General features: G+C 41.7%; 1 long non-coding RNA gene across 1 annotated transcript in view; it reads left to right on the top strand.

Moving 5' to 3' along the window:
- The first annotated feature begins 935 nt into the window (after window positions 1-935).
- The window catches only part of LOC115148903 (uncharacterized), a 76,766-nt gene continuing 55,311 nt past the window's right edge, over window positions 936-22,390 (top strand). The window contains exon 1 of the long non-coding RNA XR_003866761.1: window positions 936-1,325. This is a non-coding gene — a long non-coding RNA (uncharacterized LOC115148903). The remainder of the gene's footprint in view (window positions 1,326-22,390) is intronic.

Here is a 22,390-nt window from a genome sequence, read left to right as displayed (position 1 = left end):
AAACAATTCTAAAAACATGTTTTCATTTTGTTATTGTGGGGTATTGTGTGTAGATTGGTGAATAGATTTAATACATTTTGAATTCAAGCTGTAACACAACAAAATGTGGAACAAGTCAAGGGGTATGAATACTTTCTAAAGGCACTGTAGTTTGTGAAAATCTTAGTGTTAGGTAGTAAAGTTGAATTGTGAATCATAGTGATGTTAAACTGACTATCTTGCAGTTAATTAGGTCTGGGACGATGCCAGTATTGCAATATGCCTTAGTTTTGCACACAATATTTACATACAGCAGATTTTTAAAGGACTAAATTGTTTGGTCTGCTTCGTGTTTTCATTTTTGCCATAAAAAAAATATTGCGATACTGGTATCGTCACAGCCCTAATAACCATGCTTTAACCATGTGAGTGATGCTAGTAGTATTTACGTCTGCTGCTATGGGAGTAACTAGATACCGCTTTATCTTTGTTAAGTGGCTCTAGTTCAGGTTATGCGATCTCATGAGGCAAAACTGGCCACAGAGATTTTAGTATACTCTTACTCGCACGCACACACACACACACACACACACACACACACACACACACACACACACACACACGCACACACTTCAACCCCCTCTTCTCCATTCCCACCTCTCCATTGCTCGCTCGCTGTGTCTGACCCTTGGGTCACTGTGCAGTGACTCTGAGGCTTGTCTAACTGGGCCTCTTGAAACTCTGGCCTTTACATTCCAGGGCCCCAAGGAGGGGGTCGTAGCCAGGCTTATTAACAGAGAAGGAGAGGGGGGAGAGAGAGGGAGTGTGGGAGAGAAGGAAGTCTCTGCCGGCAGGGATTATGTGCTGTTTCCTTGCCTGGAAGCTCTTGCCTTGTACCCTCCCACTCTCTCTCCCAGCTGAGCGGTTCTCCCACAAACTAAAGGAAACGGCAAAAACGTAAACCTGCTATTCTCCAGCTGCCACTGCCTTCTCACTGACTGCCCTTCTTGTTTTATTTTGTGCTCCCTCTTTCCCTCTCTCTGTGCTGCTGGTGTGTGTGTGTGTGTTTCCATTGCCTTTTTCTGCTGTGCCGCAGGCACACGTAGTGTAGAGGATTGGTGAAGATACTGATGGGGATGCACAGCTGCACGGAGGAAGCAGAAGCCGGTTCTCACTCTTCAGCTCCCCATCCCAACAACGGGACTACTGCCATCCTCCCTCTCCGAAGATGGGGGGGGGGGGGGGTGTCGCCATATAGGAGCTCAGAAACATGGAGTGGATCCGAGGAGGGAGAGAGGAATCTTTTCACTCCTGGTGCTGGATGTCATGCTCTGCTCTGCGTAGTGGTGAGTGTTTGTTTCTCTCTCCTTCTCCTTCTTTTTCTTACTCTGTGGAACAGTTACTTAAGCACCTAATGGTGCTCTTTGGAATGCGTGGGTTCCGAAACTGATGCTTCATATTCTTGTTGTTCATTATTTGTTGTTTATGTTTATGATCTCTATTTTCTTATCATAATTTTCTATTTTCTTATCATACTTTTCAATCTTTTCCTTTTTCTAGTTTGATTTCTAACTTTTCTTGGTCTCTAGTCGGCAGAGAACTGTTGATGTATTATGTGTTTGAATTGCAGTGTTACAGTGAAAGAGGGCTTTGTGCTTTTGAATCATGTTGGAGGGTCAAGGTAGAGGTGGGGGGGTACAAGGTAGGGTGATGGGGGAAGGGAATGTGTGTGAGGGGGTTGTGTGTTTTAAACAAATCAGATTCATAATATCAGGTCAATAATAATGGCATAAACTCAGCAAAACTGCTGCTTGTCTTTTTCCTCAGCACAGCTCACAGTGCTTGTCAACTCTGCTTGTTCTAGTGAAACATGCCTGCCTTAAACTGGAAAAGGACTGAGCCTCAACTGTGGCTCATTGGTGTTATCGTATTACTGGTGCCATCTTCATTGACTTATCGAAAGCATTTAGTTTATCATTCTATCTTACTAGGAAAACTTAAACATTGGTTTCACTAACAGATCACTAAACTGGTTCCATGCATATCTTAGCAATAGAAAATATGTTTTCATAGGACACAAATCACAACTTCTTGGACTCAGTAGAGGTGTACCTGAAGGCTCAGTATTGGCCCCCCTTTTCTCTATATTCATAAATGAATTACTTCTAATTTGTCAGAATACACGTGTTCACTTATACACTGATGATACAGTGCTCTATACATCAAGTTAAAATATTTTGCAGATTTTAGCGCAACAAAAATGGTTTCTAGCAAAGATGGTTTCTAGCAAAGATGTTGGTTTTAAATAAAACAAAGTCCTTTTTCATGCTTTTTGGTACACAGCAAAGAATAAACTCCACAACTGGCAATTTCAATATTCATGCAAGTGATAGAAAAATGTTGATACCTGGGTTAGAGGATAGATTCTGAATATCTTTTGGAAAGCATATTGATTATATTACTATAACCTTAGGTTACTATAAAGATCTAAGAATTGTTTTACTGTATCCATTAGAAAGACCTTAGTAACCCAACTGCTGCTTCCTGTCCTAGACTATGGTGACATCTATCACAACACAACTAAGACTCTCTTTTATAACAATCTTTGCAGATTCATTCTTGTTTGCCATTATAAGACACATTGCACAATGTATGAATCAATAAATTGGCTGTCACTCCCAAACAGAAGATGACTGCATTGGTACCAATTTATTTTAAACGTGTCAACTTAAATTTCACCGTATATATTAAGGAACACCTTAATTTACAAGACTCACACAATAGCAATGGCAGCAATGACAAATTCCAAGGGCACATCATGTTATTTGGAGTAAGATCTTTCAAACACAAAGGCCCAATTGACTGGAATAATTTACCTATGGAAATCTGAGAATTAAAATCACACAGTGAGTTTAAGAAAGCACTTTTTCAAATGTTAAGAACAAACTGTGTTTTTAACTAATAGAATCATCACAATGTGAAAATATTTGTAAATATGCATGTATATTTTATAGGTACTTAGTTTTATTCAGGGGTTTTTCTGCATAGAAAAGTCTTGTGCGGGCCGCCTAAGTATTTTTTGGGGCACCTATGTCCAAACAGTAAAACGTGTAAATTGCAGGAAATTTGCTTTAAAAAATAAATAAAATTGTCACTGCTACCAGCAGGAGGGCCTCTAAAATGTTCAGTCAGCGAATGCACCATTGGCCACGCCCTCGCCATGGCCACAACCAATGTCCCATCCAGAAATTACCCTGGTTTTATTATTTGTATTAGTAGTTGCACAAGTTGTTATTAGTTGTAGGCCTATTAATAGTTGCACAACTACTTTTTTTATGCGGTTAATATACGTTTTTTGTGTTTAAGAATTTCATTGTTATTATTATTATTATTATTATTATTAGACAGCCATATTATTATTTTTACGAAGTATTGTTTTGATTTATTTTATTGTATTTGGAAACGAGATGGTGCATCTCAAGAGATTTCATCCTGCAAAATGCAAAATAAATAAATAAATTGTGTTGCAGCTCATTGAGCTAATTTAGAGTGTGCCATTTGCACTGTGTGGTTCACTGTTTGTCCACAGACAGAGACACAATCCTCACTTTGTCAGGCTCTGGACTGCTAGTATGCCTCATGAATCCTGATTCAAATGAAAAAGTTATTGAAAGGCTGCTTGTTGGCAGTTTGTTTGGGGTTCGTCTTTATGAAGTAGCATCTCGTAACTGGTTATGAGGAAAATATGGCCTTTTGTTCAGAGGAACTTTGCTATTTTGGCATTAAAGGATTTCATTTTAGCATATCAAAGAAGTGTGTGAATTCGACTGCTGAAGGATTAAAAACAGCCTGATAAAGACAGTGTCATGCACACAATAACTTGATTATTGTGGATAGTCAGATAGTCAGATGTAATATAATAGAACGTTTAAAACATTTACATGCTTTGCAAGAATATATATTTCCCTAATAATCCTGTTTATATGGACACGTCTACCTGATGTGACTTTTGATGAATGTAGAAAATCGGCAATTATATTATATTATATTTTTGCTAAGCCTATTTGATTCTGAGTTCGGACATATCGAGTTTGTATGTGAAAACTATTTCTTATTAAAAAAAATGAATAACCCCCTTTTCATGGTATCAAATTGGTAGTTAGTCTTGTCCCATTGCTGCAACTCCCGTATGGACTCGGGAGAGACGAAGGTCAAGATCCTCCGAAACACAACCCAGCCAAGCCAGACTTCTTGACACACTGCTCGCTTAACCCTGCCTGCCACAGGAGTTGCTATTATGCGATGGGACAAGAACATCCTTGCCGGCCAAACCCTCCCCTAACCCAGACGACGCTGGGCCAATTGTGCACCGCCCCATGGGTCTCCCGGTTGCGGCTGGCTGCGACAGAGCCTGGACTTGAACCAGGGTCTCTAGTGGCACAGCTAGCACTGCAATGCAGGGCCTTAGACCACTGCACCACTCGGGAGGCCCCTGTAAAAACTATTTCTAAGATACATACTTTCAGTTTTTCTGAACTCACTTCACTTGCTCATAAGAGAGAGGCTTGCACTACCGGTGTTGGCACATGTGAAGATCAAATACACTGCTGGAACGCCGATTAAGCTGTTTACATGCCCTAATAATTTGAAAGATTTGTTCAGAAAACCAGGTTTTTTAATCGGTGTATGCTTACTTCAGTTTTGACTTTACGATTTAAGATAAGCAGTGTGTTTACATTAATATTGGTGACCAGTTTATAATAGTAATAAGGCACCTTGGGGGTTTGTGGTATATGGCCAATATACCACGGCTAAGGGCTGTGTCCAGTCATGACGCCCTTAACTGTCGTATATTGGCCATATACCACATCCCCTTGTGCCTTATTGCTTAACTACTGTATCTTCGCTCAAAGGGATCAATCAATCTGATTTGTCTGACTGATTAGAACTATGAAACGGGTTGAGTTGGTTCTTCTCACTTCTCATTAGACTATATGAAATTGCATTAGACTATATCAAGGACCCTATCATTTCACATGTAGGCACAGGCTTTTTAACGTGAAATAGCTACTAGCAATACTCTGAGAATTACAGTCGATTTTACTCTGAATGACGCAGCAACTTTATTTAGCCTACACACAGAATATTTAGCCTCCTTCATGGAGTTCTCTGCTACACTCTTTTAGAAAAAAGGGTTCGGAAAAGGATATTTGGCTGTCCCCATAGGGGAACCTTATTTTGGTTCCAGGTAGAACTATTTTGGGTTATTTCAAATGGTTCTCCTATGGGAACAGCCGAATAACCCTTTAAGGTTCTAGATGGTACCTTTTTTTCTAAGAGTGTATACAACTGTGGTGAACAGCACAACCCACTGTGAATGGAGAGACCTGGAAATAGCTGTGCAATGACGCTCCCCATCCAACCTGACAGAGCCTTAAAGGATCTGCAGAGAAGAATGAAAGAAACTCCCCAAATACAGGTGTGCCAAGCTTGTAGCGTCATACCCAAGAAGACTCGAGGCTGTAGTCACTGCCTAAGGTGCTTCAACAAAGTACTGAATAAATGGTCTGAATACTTATGTTAATGTGATATTTTAATACATTTTCGAATATGGCAGTAACGACACAAAATGTGGAAAAAGTCAAGGGGTCTGAATACTTACCGAATGCACTGTATGTTTACATTGCCAAAGCAACTGAAATAGGCAATAAACAAAAGTGAAATAAGTAATCAGAAATTAACAGTAAACATTCCTCACAAAAGTTTCAGAAGAATAGAGACATTTCAAATGCTCTCCTACTCTCTCTTTCCTGAGTGTCCATCCATCAGATGTCCCTGTGACACAGGAATGAAGTGTTTTGACAGGCGTTAATGGACTGCTTTCTCCTGCGAATGTTGGTATTTCAGAACATGGCCCCCGGCCTGGAAAAGGAAAGCAAAAAAACGTAGAGTAGCGCTAGCATGATTTTATTTTGGTCTCCGCTCGCTGTCACTGCCAACGTCTTTTTCTGGGGCACAACTTGAAGTGTTCGTATGAAGAGAGGCAAGATATCAAGGGCATTGACTGTCTGTCATCCCTGCACTTTTATAAATACACACAAAGTATGTCCTCTACAGAATCTAGTTCTCTATTTTGGGCATGTAGGTCACTATCTCCTGAAGTAGCAGAATCACACACCTTCCCTAACGAGGCCTGATGATGAAGTCATTGTGGTTTTATTTTGGGCAGATAGAAGTGGCTGCTGCTCCACATTACAGGCCCTTCAGTCATACACCTACTTCTACTGCTCTCTCTCTCTCTCTCTCTCTCTCTCTCTCTCTCTCTCTCTCTCTCTCTCTCTCTCTCTCTCTCTCTCTCTCTCTCTCTCTCTCTCGCCACATGGCTTTCTGCTTTCAATCTGTCCTCCTTTAATCCCAGCTATCTATCACATCCCACCAGCTATTCTTGGTGTGAAAGTAACCTGAGACAAACTGAACTATAGGTGCCTTCTAGGAGATGTGCGCTTCTATAATACAGCAGTGTAGCTTCAACTAATTTCTGGAAACACGGTGGCAAGAACCACCAGACTTGTGAAGCCAGAATGATTTATTTTTGGCTGTTTTGGTGGAGATCTGGTGACATCTTTTACCTGTGTCCGGTCGGGGTGAGTGTCTTATTAACCTGTGTTGTACCTTAAGCTTATGTCAGGTGTGTCTATGTTTCTGCCTCTGTAAAAGTAAGTTGTTTGTGTCTGTACCAGGTCATGTCTTTTTCTATGCCTTGGATAGGCATCTGTTTATCTATAATGTTGTTTAGCCCGTGTCTGTATGTCTGTCTGTGACAGGTTACTCAGTGTGTCCCTCCCTCAGCCTCTCATCATTCTATGTATTAGTCTCATTGCTGTTAGTGGGGAATAGAAGGAAAAGCTCAATTAGCCCTAGTGTTTTATTAACTGCTAGCCTGCCGCCAACTGCTAGTTGCTAAGTGACTGACAGAGGCACCATTCAGGATGAAAACACAACCCAGAGACCCTAACAGGAACTAAGACTCAGATTCAGGAAACTGATTTTCTCAGAACAGCAGGAAAAGAGAGAGAGAGGCTTGCAACGTGTACTGTATGTTGCCATGGTTTGAAGGTGTTATGAGTTATTTTGTGTATGGACTGATTTTTATTAAAGTCATTTTTGGCGCACGTGATGCTGAGCCATAGTTAAGGGGTTTAAACAAATGACCAGATGTGAATGTTGATATCATTATTACACTCATTGATTTGGCCTTGTATAAATCAGATATGATATGTTACAAGCCCATATTCCATATGGAAGAAATTGGTACAGTTAGTAGGTCTATGTCAATTAAATTGATAGGGCATCCAAATCCATCAAATATATGCAATACACTCAGCAAATATGCAGACACACACATGTGTGCGTGTTTGTAGTGTTGGACCTGCACAGGATAGAGCTCTCCCACTACTGGCTCCCATCGGGTTGGTTGTATAGAGAATGATGTCATGTCTGCCATGGCGACTGTGTGTCCCTCCACCACTGATCCGTTTCTTATCCAGCTGTCCTGACTGACACAAAACAGAGAATGAAAGGGGGGGTTGTATTTTCTTCCTCAATGCCACCCACCACCATTCCCAATTCTCAAGCAAATGTATCCCTTTTTTTATTTAGCCAGCTTTACATAGATAAATGTATTCACGACTAATAAAAGAGATTAGGGCCAGACTAAGAGACTCTGCCCAAACTTGAACGATTCCAACACGTTATTTATGTAAAGTGCTGATGTTTCTTCTCTGGCTGGTTGCTTGCCGATTTACGTATTGTAAAATTTCAATTAAATGCAGATTCTCAAATAGCCACCTGTCGCTTTTAATAGCCGGGCAATGGCACATATTTCAGCAGATAAATGCCTGTTTCAAATAAATGCCAGGTCTAAATGAATTGTTTACGAGGTTTAATGTGTTGATTTGTTACATTAAATATTTCAGTAATGACTGTAAATAATTATGTCAATCATCCATTTTTATCACTAGTAAGAAACTGCTAGACATTGGCTGCTAACAGCTGAGAACTGCTAGCTTACTGGCAAGCACAAAACCAGTCAAAAACTTTGGAAGTACAGACTCCAAGAAATCGTCCGATCTCCCTCTAGTGGTGAACTGCTGAAAATTCACAGTCAAAGATGAGAATTATTATTCTGTCAAGAAAAAGTAATTTTTTTCTTTTTCTTTATGGAGGCATATTAAGACAAAAGAAACGTGACAGTGTGTAAATAATAACACATTAGTGCAGGAAATTAAGAAATTGATTAAAATGCTGGAATTAAACAATTAACTATGCAAATAAGCAAAAGCTGTGTGCCTTAAGGAAATAGAAGCCTGGCTCAAATAGAAGCCTGTCTCTAATAAGCACCTGTTGTGTTCAGTAATTTAAACAAATAAACACCTGGGCTATTAATTTAAGTTTTACAGTATTTTCCATTGGGCAGAACTAAGTTGTCCAATTTAGTTTTTCATCAGTTTAAGAGCAGTTTATTTTGGGCAGTTACCCTGTGTTTGAGGGTCAAGAGATCATGGGGCAATTTGTCTCCTCTCCTTTGGAGCTGACAGGAGCTCGTCCTCTGTGTTTGCAAGGGGGGCTTGTTTCATTGGCTTGTGAGTTGTGTGTTGGGCTGACTGGTGTGAGCCACATGACACTAGCCTCTGGACCATTTTAACCACCTCTGCTCCAGGCCAGCCTTTTGATGGGCCAGTCATACAGACAGACAGACAGACAGACAGACAGACAGACAGACAGACAGACAGACAGACAGACAGACAGACAGACAGACAGACAGACAGACAGACAGACAGACAGACAGACAGACAGACAGACAGACAGACAGACAGACAGAGGTGGGGGTGAGTGGGAGGGGACTGTGAGGGGGAGGAGTGGACGTGCCGTACTTAGGGGGTATATTTGGAAATGGCTTCCATAATTATATTTTTGGTCTCCATCGTGTGTGTGTGTGTGTGTGTGTGTGTGTGTGTGTGTGTGTGTGTGTGTGTGTGTGTGTGTGTGTGTGTGTGTGTGTGTGTGTGTGTGTGTGTGTGTGTGTAGAGGGGGTGGGGTAGAGGTGGAGGATAATGCAGGCACAAAAGGCTAAGGCAAACATTGGCTGTAAGACAAAGGACTGCCCTATGCAGGTCACCGGGGGGTTAACTCGTCCCATTGTCTGACACTAGTGATCGTAATTGAGGGAGGTTTTAAACCCCACTGGCAAATTAGGGACTCTGCAACTGAGTGCTGAGACACTGGGGTGTAGGGTAGGGTCATGGTCAAAGCCTGGAAGATGGGGAGAGAGAGGAAGGCTGTAGTTTGGACAGCAGTCAGTCAGACACAGCACCACACAACATGGGGTTGGGTTAGCACAGAGCTTGAATATTCACTATGGTATTATCATAGCTAGGCTATTTACTCAGACCAGGGGAGCCAGGGGGAAAGCACTCCCATCCCTTCCCATCTATCTGACGAACTATGGATGTTAGTTGTTGAGTAAAAAGTGATTGTTTTTGATATTATCAACATAATATTACACAGTTGCAATTAGAATAATACACATTTTAAAGGCTACAGTTCTCTAAAGACAAGGTGCTTTGACTGTAAATTCAAAATCAGAAAACATTATTCTTGCTTCTTGGTGACAAAAAAAATCATTCTTATGTCAGACCATAAAGAAATGACCCTAATGTATAAATTACTGTCATATGTTTGGTTTAACAAATATTTTATTATCTAGTTATCTACTGATCTAATCAGCAGTTTGCCCACAATAATGATAGTTTAGTTGAGCATTTACAATAACGGTAGTAACTATTTATTCAGTTAGGACACACTTTACCACATGAAATGCTTCACCATAACATGACAATGGCGTGGTTATTATGTGCTAGTAAAGCTAGAGGAGAAAACATTCTTGCTATTGTTTTTTAGATTCTCCCTCATCTTTTTTACTAAACGTAAATCTACTATTAATTGGGTTTATTTTAAGAATATACATTTTAGGAACCATTTTAATTCTAGAGAAATGTGAACATTCAACTCAAATCAGGTACAGGACAAATATCTATTTACTATTTTTCAAAATGTTTCAAGTGAGGGTGTGTGTATGTGTGTTATTCTGCGTATGTGTGACTAAAGGGCTGTAGTGAGACAGGTTTAGAAGCTTTTAAGGAAGATTGGGGGAGTGGAAACCTAACACTGCTTGGCTGTTGCTCTGTGTACATGAACCTTACAGCTGCTGGATTGAAAGAGGGAAGAGGGAAGAGAGTGAGGGAGTGTGGTGTGCGCAGTAATTAGTTGTCTGGTTTTCTATTGACCAGTCTGGTGCGGGGGCCTTGGGGACTGTTAAATTTGCCATTAAAAGTGAAAGGATTACGCACCCAAAAGAAATAAAAGAGCCAATGAATAGATGGTGAGCCAAATGGAGGACTGCTGTTTTCCCTCTTTTTCCCTCCATCTGTCCTGACATATTTTCCTGTAAAAACCAGAAACCTGGTGAAACCTCATTCTTTTATGATGAGTGAATAATAAACATATAGGTCATGATATGTGTATGTAGTGGTTATGACCACCATTCTTTAAGGAGAACTAAAATAGTGTTTCTATAATAGTATGTTAAGGGTGATTCCTCACCACATTTAATCAAAAGGGTGCTTTGGAGGAAGTATTGTTGACATATGTTTGACATTTGTATCTTCTAGTATAATTAAGAAAAAATGTAAGTTTGAATGTTTGTGACATTTTGTCCTTACTCAGGCCTCCTTTGTGATTCATGACGACATAATGTTTTATTTGTAGGTGCTAAAGCAAACATTGGTGTCATATTAAGCTTTACCGCTTGCTCTATTATAGGAGTAGTATTTTGATTTCAATAACAATGATCATAGATTAATTTATAAATATTGAAAATATTGAAAATAGACCATTTTTGATTTGGCAATATGTTCCAAATATTGTTTAACATAATATACTCTATGGGCATATCAAAGCTACTTTCAGTTAGGATCCAATTTGTAAGCATTACCAACAATGTGAATGTGAAAATTGATTTTTAAATGGTCACCCTATGCTGGTGATTTGCAGGATGTGCAATGATACAAGTAAAAGGTGGGCTGTGATTGGTTACAGTGCCTACTATGCCAATTTCTCTGTGTAAAATGGGCCATACCTTTGAAACTAGTAGAGATCCCACACTGGAACTTTGATATGCCCATAGAGTATACTATGTTCAACAATATATTGACAAATTAGCCAAATATTTGTTTTATTAATGTAAGAAAACAAAATACTACTCATATTAAAGGAAGCTGTAGTGCTTCATATAACACACATTCTTGCTATGTAGCACCTACAGATGAAACATTATGGAGTAATTATGGGGTAAGGCCAAAATGTCACAAATGTTCCAACTTCAATTCATTATCAAATATGTCAACAATTCTTCCTACAAAGGACACTTTTATATGGATTAAATGTCATGAAAATTCAACAAATCCTGGTCTTTTTCTTGTTCTAGTTTCATGAGGAATCACCCTAAACCAGGGCTCATCAACTAGATGTTTTTTTCATGAGCGTTTTATTATGTTTTCTGGAACATAATTACAAATAATTTGTAGATTGACATAATCATTTCAAACCTTGCTTACATGTGTATACTATCAGATGTGACTTTCTATTATGTATGGGAATACTTGGGAACAGATTTCTAAAATTCAAATCACTTGGAGCTGGTTTCCGGGTGTTTTTATTTTGCTCAGAACTTAGGGGGCCCAATAAAACCACCAAAATAAAACCACTACATTTGGCACGTGACCCGTTAGTTGGGGAACCCTGCCCTAAACTCACTGTCAAAGTTTCAAACATTGGGCAGCGCATGTTTGTCATAGAAGGCTATTTCCAAATCATTTCCTGGTGTTTGCCATGAACGGTGCGACATTAACTGTGCGTGCCTGCGTGCATGTGTTCAAATGTGTGTGTTTAATAAAACTCCTGCTGTGATAGGTCTCACTTTCAGAGATAGAGAGCTCGAGACAGACAGACAGAACATCTGCCCTAGTCACTGGGCCCACAGAGAGAGAGAGCTAGGGACAGACCGACAGACAGACGGCCAGAAAAGAGGGAGAGCAAAAGAGACTGTTCTCGGTTGCTGCTCACTTACAATCTAGCCCGGTCAGTCCGCAGCAGGGGTGAGCTGTCTAAAGCTCTCTGTCGCCAGACATATGGGGGTCTGGCGTGGTGGGGGGTCAGGAGTGCGGCTAGGGGGAGGGGGGTCAAAAGCCCCAGACCAAGCAGTAACACGATCTCCTTGTGATGACTGCCAAGGTCTGTTTGAGAGGGACGGTGGCGGGACGGCTGGTTGAAGAAATGGTGCGTACAGAATGAGGGATCTGTCATAGTGAGTTAACATTAGCCTTCTTGTGCGTAGCCTGCTGAACTGTAAGCCTTGAGCATATCTTTGGGATGACAGAGGAATGATGTCATGTTCTCTCTGTGTTTGTCTAGCTGGTACAGCTGAGGAGAGGCGGAGGGAGACCTTACTTACTCTATGACTCAGTTAGGACACACACAGTTTGGGCCATCAGGACACTATCCAAACAAGAAGATAAAAACCACAGGCCTTTTTCTCTTTTGGGTTTTGTAACTCTCTCACCACAAAACTCTATGGCTCGATTAGAAAAAAATGTAATGACTTCAAACAACTTTTTTGTTGCCTTTGTTGGATTGTATTTTTCCTTTGATTGTGTTTGACATGATTTGAACTCTGAGTTTGTTTAAACTGGAGGATTTTATCAGACTTGGCTCATATTTCTGGCAGGCAGCTTTTTGATCCAGGCGAGAGTGAGCACCCTTGTAGATAAGACACCCAATCTGGTTGAGATCCCGGTGTGATTACCCCAGTGTAAATACAGCAGAGAGACTGGCCTACAGTTGGCCAGGCAGGGAGGGCCTGAAGGGAATCAGACAGAGACCCAAATATCCAATATGAATTTATCACTGTGTATCATATGTTTTAATGTGTTTGATTCCATTCCATTTATTCTATTCCAGCCATTACAATGAGCTCGTCCTCCTATAGCTCCTCCCACCAGCTTCCTCTGGTGTATGAGTGTCACAGAAGAACAGTTAGAAGAATAGAAGGCATGAATCCCAGTTTGTTACAGCATATCAATATCATAAAAGAAAAATAACAATATCACAATGAGTACATGCACACAATAATGCAATTTATTGTGGATAGTACAATTAATATAATAGTTTGATTAAAACATTTACATGCTTTGCAAAGTGAACGATTTCCCTAATAATCCTGTTTACATGGACACATCTGAAATCAGGTTACCTGATGGCACTCGGATAAATTCGGACATATGAAGTTTGTATGTGAAAACTACTTCTAAGACACATACATTCAGTTGTTGGCCCGCTCAGCTGGTGCTATCACATGCGTAAATCAAATACATGCCGATTAAGGTGTTTACCAGTGGCGGTCAGTGCCGTTTAAGATGAGGGAGGACAAAAAAAATGTATGAGCATATCCTTATTTCTGTTACAGCATATTGGATGACTGTCATTCATATTCCATTCAGCCAGCTCAATGTAACAGCGACAGGTTTGGGCTAATACATGATACTCTAATTTTCCCTATACCCATCATGAGGTTACTACAACCTAGCTTATGAATGAAACGTATGTGCACAGGTTGAGAGAAATTTGAGTAATCAAGGTGACAGACACCGACACATTGAATACGGCCTTGCATACTCTTGCCTGCATCTAGCTGATCTAGTGTGTAATCATTTGTCGGAGGGGATGGATGCTGTTTCACAGGCTCCTAACCAACTGTGCTATTTTGTTATTTTTTTTGCATTGTTTGTAACTCCTTTTGTACGTAATGTTGCTCCTACCGTGTCTTATGACCAAAAAGATCTAGACGTCAGAACAGCGATTACTCACCTCGAACTGGAGAAGATTTTTTCTTTAATGAGTCCAAGGCGAAGGATATTCTGCTTTGTCGAGACAAGGCCCAAATCCACGTCATCCGCGTGAAGAAAGGATAGAGAAAAAGGTGGAGGAGGGCGTGGTGCCTTGTAAGAATTTGCTGACGAGTAGGTAAACAACCACTATCATCTTTTATTGTCCAACGTGCAATCATTGGAAAACAAACTGGACGATCTACGATTAAGAATATCCTGCCAACGGGACATTAAAAACTGTAATATCATATGTTTCACTGAGACGTGGCTAAACAACGACACAGATAAAAGGGAGCTAGCTGGCTTCTACCTGCATCGGCAGGACAGAGCAGCTACGTCAGGTAAAATGAGGGGCGGGGGTGTGTATCTATTTGTCAATAACTGCTGGTGCGCGATGTCTAATATTAAAGAGGTCTCGAGATATTGCTCGCCTGAGGTAGAATACCCCATGATAAGCTGTAGACCACACTATCTACCAAGAAAGTTCTCATCTATATTATTAGCAGCCGTCTATTTACCACCACAAAACGATGATGGCTCTAAGACTGCACTCAACGAGCTGTATAAGGACATAAGCAAACAAGAAAATTCTCATCCAGAAGCAACACCCCTAGTGGCCGGGGACTTTAATGCAGGCAAAATTAATTCCGTTTTACCTCATTTATATCAGAATGTCACATGTGCAACCAGAGGAGAAAAAAAACCTCAAGACCACCTTTACTCCAAACACAGAGACGCATACAAAGCTCTTCCTCGACGTCCATTTGGCAAATCTGACCATAATTCTATCCACCTGAATCCTGCTTACAAGTAAAAACTAAAGCAGGAGGTACCAGTGACTCACTCAATACGGAAGTGGTCAGATGATGCGGATGCTACGCTACAAGACTGTTTTGCTAGCACAGACTGGAATATGATCCGGGATTCATCCAATGGCATTGAGGAGTATACCACCTCAGTCACCGGCTTCATCAATAAGTGCATCGATGACATCATACCCACAGTGACCATACGTGCATAGCCCAACCAGAAGCCATGCAATACAGCCAACATCTGCACCGAGCTAAAGGCTAGAGCTGCCGGTTTCAAGGAGTGGGACACTAACGCCCTCAGACGAACCATCAAGTAGGCAAAGCGTCAATAAAGGACTAAGATTGAATCCTACTACACCGGCTCTGACGCTCGTCGGATGTGGCAGGGCTTGAAAACTATTACGGACTACAAAGGGAAATCCAGCCGCGAGCTGCCCAGTGACACGAGCCTACCAGACGAGCTAAATTTATTTTATGCTCGCTTCGAGGCAAGCAACAATGAAGCATTTATGAGAGCACCAACTGTTCCGGACAACTGTGTGATCACGCTCTCCGTAGCCGATGTGAGCAAGACCTTTAAACAGGTCAATATTCACAAAGCTGCGGGGCCAGACGGATTCCCAGGACGTTGTACTGAAAGCATGCGCGGACCAACTGGCAAGTGTCTTCACTGACATTTTCAACCTCTCCCTGACCGAGGCTGTAATACCTACATGTTTCAAACAGACCACCATAGTCCCTGTGCCCAAGAAAGCGAAGGTTACCTGCCTAAATGATTACCGCCCCGTAGCACTCAGGTCGGTAGCCATGAAGTGCTTTGAAAGGCTGGTCATCACTCACATCAAAACCATAATCCCAGAAACCCTAGACCCACTCCAATTCGCATACCGCCCCAACAGATCCACAGATGACGCAATCTCAATCGCACTCCACACTGCCCTTTCCCACCTGGACAAAAAGAACACCTATGTGAGAATTATGTTCATTGACTACAGCTCAGCAATCAACACCATAGTACCCACGAAGCTCATCACTAAGATAAGGACCCTGGGATTAAACACCTCCCTCTGCAACCGGATCCTGGACTTCCTGAGGGGCTGCCCCCAGGTGGTAAGGGTCAGCAACAACACATCTGCTTCGCTGATCCTCAACACTGGGGCCCCTCAAGGGTGCGTGCTTAGTCCCATCCTGTACTTCCTCTTCACCCACGACTGTGTAGCCAAGCACAACTCCAACACCATCATTAAGTTTGCTAACAACACAACAGTGGTAGGCCTGATCACCGACAATGATGAGACAGCCTATAGGGAGGAGGTCAGAGACCTGGCAGTGTGGTGCCAGGACAGCAACCTCTCCCTCAATGTGAGCAAGACTAAGGAGCTGATTGTGGACTATTGGAAAAGAAGGGCCAAACAGACAGGGCTGAATTGGAGTGGGTCGAGAGTTTCATGTTCCCTGTTGTCCACATCACCAACAAACTATCATGGTACAAACACACCAAGACAGTCATGAAGAGGGCACGACAACACCTTTTCCCCCTCAGGAGACTGAAAAGATTTGGCATGGGTACCTAGATCCTCAAAAGGTTCTACAGCTGCACCATCGAGAGCATCCTGACCGGTTGCATCACCGCCTGGTATAGCAACTGCTCGGCATCTGAACGTAAAGTGCTGCAGAGGGTAGTGTGTATTGGCCAGTACATCACTGGGTCCAAGCTTCCTGCCATCCAGGACCTATATACTAGGCGGTGTCAGAGGAAGGCCCTAAAAATTGTCTACGACTCCAGTCACCCAAGTCATAGACTGTTCTCTCTGCTACCGCACAGCAAGCTGTACCGGAGCGTCAAGTCTAGGACCAAAAAGGCTCCTTAACAGCTTCTCCCCCAAAGCCGTAGAATGATGAACAATTTGTCATATGGCCCCCTGGAAAATTTGCATTGACCCCCCCCTTGATTTTACACTGCTGCTACTCACTGTTTATTATCTGTGCATAGTCACTTTACAAATTACATCAACTAACCTGTACCCCCGCACATTAACTCTGTACCGGTACCTCGTTACTGTTACAGCCTCGTTACTGTTACAGCATGTACATTTCTTGTGTTACTTGTTTTTTTTTTTACTTTAGTTTATATAGAAAATATGTAAATATTTTCTTAACTGCATTGTTGGTTAAGTAAGTAAGTAAGCTTCTCTTGGTAAGGTACCTGTTGTAGTCGGCGAGATGTGACAAATAAAATTGGATTTGATTTACAGTTGCAAGCAAAAGTTTCTATTGGACAAATTCAGGTACGTTTATTCCCGTTTCGTTCTGTTTGCTTCCGTTTAAAAAACGTTTTTCAACAGAATCTGCAAAATTAATACACCGCTGATTACACTTAAGCACAGTTCACTTTCATAGCAGCCACATACAAACAGCATGATCCCTTTGGTCGTTGTATAATTACTTCTCACATCTACGTGCTCTCCTCCTCTCACATTTTCCCTTCACTTGTGGACTTCAGTGTACAACACACATGATGTCTGTGACCAGGCGAAAAAACCATTCCAAGCCAAACCTCCATATCATAACTGCTAACCACTACACACAAACTACATCGCTGTCACCATATTAACGTCATAGTCAACATAGCTACTAGAAATAACGCATTAGTAAACCCGCTACAATCATGCAGTACTATGTACAGTCTACAGCAAGCAATTTAGCAGTTACAACGGCGGGTCCAGGTGCCAATAAATTAATACAATCAAAAGCTTTCTTGGACTTGGAAGACTTCCAGTTTGATGCCCATAGCCAGCTAGATAACATAGCATCCCCCTCTGTTTGAGCCGGGTGTTTGAGTAGGCTAAACTAGCTAGCTGCATTCGCTAGCTAATTCAAAGTGAAAGTGAAAATAAAAACTAAATATCTCTCTCTCTCTTGCTTCTCCTTCATTTTTGAAGAAATTAATTTGTTCAAAACTGTTCAACAATTGTCTGTCTTTCTCTTTGAGTCAACTACTCACCACATTTTATGCACTCCATTGCTAGCTGGCTGTAGCTTATGCTTTCTCTGATCCTTTGATTGGGTGGCCATGTTAGTTGATGCTGCAAGAACTCCGATAGGTTGGAACACATTCTCCGGAAGTTGTAATGATTGCGGCGTACAGTGCATTCGGAAACTATTCAGACCCCTAAACTTTTTCCACATTTGTTACGTTACAGGCTTTTTCTAAAATGGATTAAAGAAATGTTTTTCCTCATCAATCTACACACAGTATCCCATACTGACAAAGCAAAAACAGTTTTTTTATTTTAGCAAATTTCTATAAAATAAAAAACAGATACCTTATATACATAAGTATTCAGACCCTTTGCTATGAGACTCGACATTGAGCTCAGGTGCATCCTGTTTCCATTGATCATCAACTTGATTGCAGTCCACCTGTGGTAAATTCAATTGATTGGACATGATTTGGAAAGGCACACACCTGTCTATATAAGGTCCCACAGTTGACAGTGCATGTCAGAGCAAAAAGCAAGCCATGAGGTCGAAGGAATTATCCATAGAGCTCTGAGACAGGATTGTGTTGAGGCACAGATCTGGGGAAGCTTACCAAAACATTTCTTCAATATTGAAGGTCCCCAAGAACACAGTGTCCTCCATCAATTTTAAATGGATGAAGTTTGGAACCACCAAGACTCTTGCTAGAGCTGGCTGCATGGCCAAACTGAGCAATAGGGGGAGAAGGGCCTTGGTCAGGGAGGTGACCAAGAACCCGATGGTCACTCTGACAGAGCTCCAGAGTTCCTCTGTGGAGAGGGGAGAACCTTCCAGGAGGATAACCATCTCTGCAGCATTCCACCCATCAGGCCTTTATGGTAGAGTGGCCAGACTGAAGCCACTCTTCAGTAAAAGGCACATGAGAGCCTGCTTGGAGTTTGCGAAAAGGTGGCACCTAAAGGACTCTCAGTCCATGAGAAACAAGATTCTCTGGTCTGATGAAACCAAGACTTAACTCTTTGGCTGAATGCCAAGCATCACGTCTGGCGGAAACCTGCCACCAACCCTACGGGAAAGCATGGTGGTGGCAGAATCATGCAGAGGGGATGTTTGTCAGCGGCAATGACTGGGAGACTCGTCAGGATCGAGGGAAAGATGAACGGAGCAAAGTACAAAGAGATCCTTGATGAAAACCTGCTCCAGTGCACTCAGGACCTCAGACTGGGGTTCACCTTCCAACAGGACAACGACCCTAAGCACAGTCAAGACAATGCAGGAGTCTCTGAATGTCCAGAGCTCGGATTTGAACCCGATCAAACATCTCTGGAGAGACCTGAAAATACAGTTGAAGTCGGAAGTTTACATACACCTTAGCCAAATACATTTAAACTCAGTTTTTCACAACTCCTGACATTTAATCCTAGTATAAATTCCCTATCTTAGGTCAGTTAGGATCACCACTTTATTTAAAGAATGTGAAACTGTCTGAATAATAGTAGAGAGAATTATTTATTTCAGCTTTTATTTATTTTATTACATTCCCAGTGGGTCAGAAGTTTACATACACTCAATTAGTATTTGGTAGCATTGCATTTAAATTGTTAAACTTAGGTCAAACGTTTCGGGTAGCTTTCCCTTCCACACGCTTCCCACAATAAGTTGGGTGAATTTTGGCCCATTCCTCCTGACAGAGCTGGTGTAACTGAGTCTGGTTTGTAGGCCTCCTTGCTCGCACACGCTTTTTCAGTTCTGCCCACACATTTTCTATAGGATTGAGGTCAGGGCTTTGTGATGGCCACTCCAATACCTTGACTTTGTTGTCCTTAAGCCATTTTGCCACAACTTTGAAAATATGCTTGGGGTCATTGTCCATTTGGAAGACCCATTTGCGACCAAGCTTTAACTTCCTGATTGATGTCTTGAGATAGTGCTTCAACATATCCACATAATTTTTCTCCCTCGTGATGCCATCTATTTTGTGAAGTGCACCAGTCCCTCCTGCAGCAAAGCACCCCCACAACATGATGTTTCCACCCCCGTGCTTCATGGTTGGGATGGTGTTCTTCGGCTTGCAAGCATCCCCCTTTATCCTTCAAACATAACGATGGTCATTATGGCCAAACAGTTCTATTTTTTTTCATCAGACCACAGGACAAAAAGTGCGATCTTTGTCCCCATGTGCAGTTGCAAACCTTTGTCTGGCTTTTTTATGGCGGTTTTGGAGCAGCGGCTTCTTCCTTGCTGAGTGCACTTTCAGGTTATGTTGATATAGGACTAGTTTTACTGTGGATATAGATACTTTTGTACCTGTTTCTACCAGCATCTTCACAAGGTCCTTTGCTGTTGTTCTGGGATTGATTTGCACTTTTCACCAAAGTACGTTCATCTCTAGGAGACAGAACGCATCTCCTTCCTGAGCGGTATGACGGCTGCGTGGTCCCATGGTGTTTATACTTGCGTACTATTGTTTGTACAGATGAACGTGGTACCTTCAGGCGTTTGGACATTTTTCCCAAGGATGAACAAGACTTGTGGAGGTCTACAATTTCTTTCTGAGGTCTTGGATGATTTCTTTCGTTTTTCCGATGATGTCAAGCAAAGAGGCACTGAGTTTAAAGGTAGGCCTTGAAATACATCCACATGTACACCTCCAATTGACTCTTATTATGTCAATTAGCCTATTAGAAGCTTCTAAAGCCATGATATAATTTTATGGAATTTTCCAAGCTGTTTATTAGGCACAGTCAACTTAGTTTAAGTAAACTTCTGACCCACTGGAATTGTGATACAGTGAATTATATGTGAAATAATCTGTCTGAAAACAATTGTTGGAAAAATGGCTTGTGTCATGCACAAAGTAGATATCCTAACCGACTCGTCAAAACTATGGTTTGTTAACAAGAAATTTGTGGAGTGGTTGAAAAACTTTTTAATGACTCCAACCTAAGTGTATGTAAACTTCCGACTTAAACTGTAGCTAACCTGACCTAACAGAGCTTGAGTGGATCTGCAGAGAAGAACGTGAGAAACTCCCCAAATACAGGTGTGCCAAGCTTGTAGCATACCCAAGAAGACTCGAGGCTGCAATCACTGCCAAAGTCGCTTCAACAAAGTCCTGAGTAAAGGGTCTGAATACTTATTTTTTTGGCAAAATGTTTATAAAAACCTATTTTTGATTTGTCGTAATGGGGTATTGTGTGTAGATTGATGAGGGGGAAAAAACAGTTTAATACATTTTAGAATAAGGTTGTAACCTAACAAAATGTGGAAAAAGTCAAGGTGTCTGAACACTTTCCTAATGCACCGTCTATGGAAGGGGGTAAGAACCACGAGCCTCCTAGGTTTTGTTTTGAAGTCAATGTACCCCGAGGAAGACGGAAGCTAGCTGTCCTTAAGCTACACCATGCTACTACCCTACAGAGTGCTGTTGAGGCTACTGTTGACCTTCATTGCAAAACAGTGTGTTTTAATCAGTTATTTGGGCACATGTGAATATATTTTGTTTAGTTTCATCTTAAAAGGATAACTTTTTTAATGTTTCACTGTTTTTATGAAGTTCACTAAGGATGGTCCTCCCCTTCCTTCTCTGAGGAGCCTCCACTGGTGTTTACATGTCCTAATAATTTGAAAGATTGCTCAGAAAACCAGGTGTTTTAATCGGTGTATGGTTACTTCGATTTTGACCTTAGGCAGATTAAGATAAGCAGAGTAAGGTGTTTACGTGACTTTTGCATAATCGGCATACTGGCACACTCAAATCAAAACACAATGTATTTGCCAGATGTGCCGAATACAACAGGTGTAGACCTTACATTCAAATGCTTACTTACAAGCCCTTAACCAACAATGCTTTAAGAAGCTAAGAAAAAAGAATGTGTGAAGTAAAAATAGATGAGTAGAAAATAGAAAATAAAAGTAACAGGTAATTAAACAGCAGCAGTAAAATAACAAGCGAGGCTATATACAGGGGGTACCGGTACAGATTCAATGTGCGGGGGCACCGGTAAGTCGAGGTAATTGAGGTAGAGTTAAAGTGACTATGCATAGATTATAAACGGAGTAGCAGCAGTGTAAAAGAGAGGTCTGGGTAGCCCTTTGATTAGCTGTTCAGGAGTCTTAAGGCTTGGGGGTAGAAGCTGTTAAGAAGCCTTTTGAACCTTGACTTGGCGCTCCGGTACGGCTTGCCGTGCGGTAGCAGAGAGAACAGTTTATGACTAGGGTGGCTGGAGTCTGACAATTTTTAGGGCCTTCCTCTGACACTGCCTGATAGAGAGGTCCTGGGTGGCAGGAAGCTTGGCCCCAATGATGTACTAGTCCGTACGCACTACCCTCTGTAGTGCCAACTGCCGAGCAGTTGCCATACCAGGCAGTGATGCAACCAGTCAGGATGCTCTCAATGGTGCAGCTGTAGAACCTTTTGAGGATCTAAGGACCCATGACAAATCTTTTCAGTCTCCTGAGGGGGAATAGGCTTTGTCGTGCTCTCTTCACAACTGTCTTAGTGTGTTTGGACCATGACAGTTTGTTGGTGATGTGGACACCAAGGAACTTGAAGCTCTCAACCTGTTCCACTATAGCCCTGTCGATGAGAATGGGGGCTTGCTCAGTCCATCT

Source organism: Salmo trutta, chromosome 15 (assembly GCF_901001165.1).
Source record: "Salmo trutta chromosome 15, fSalTru1.1, whole genome shotgun sequence".
NCBI classification, from domain to species: domain Eukaryota; kingdom Metazoa; phylum Chordata; class Actinopteri; order Salmoniformes; family Salmonidae; genus Salmo; species Salmo trutta.
Note: the sequence above shows the minus strand (reverse complement) of the source record. Positions and strands in the feature narration are given on the sequence as shown.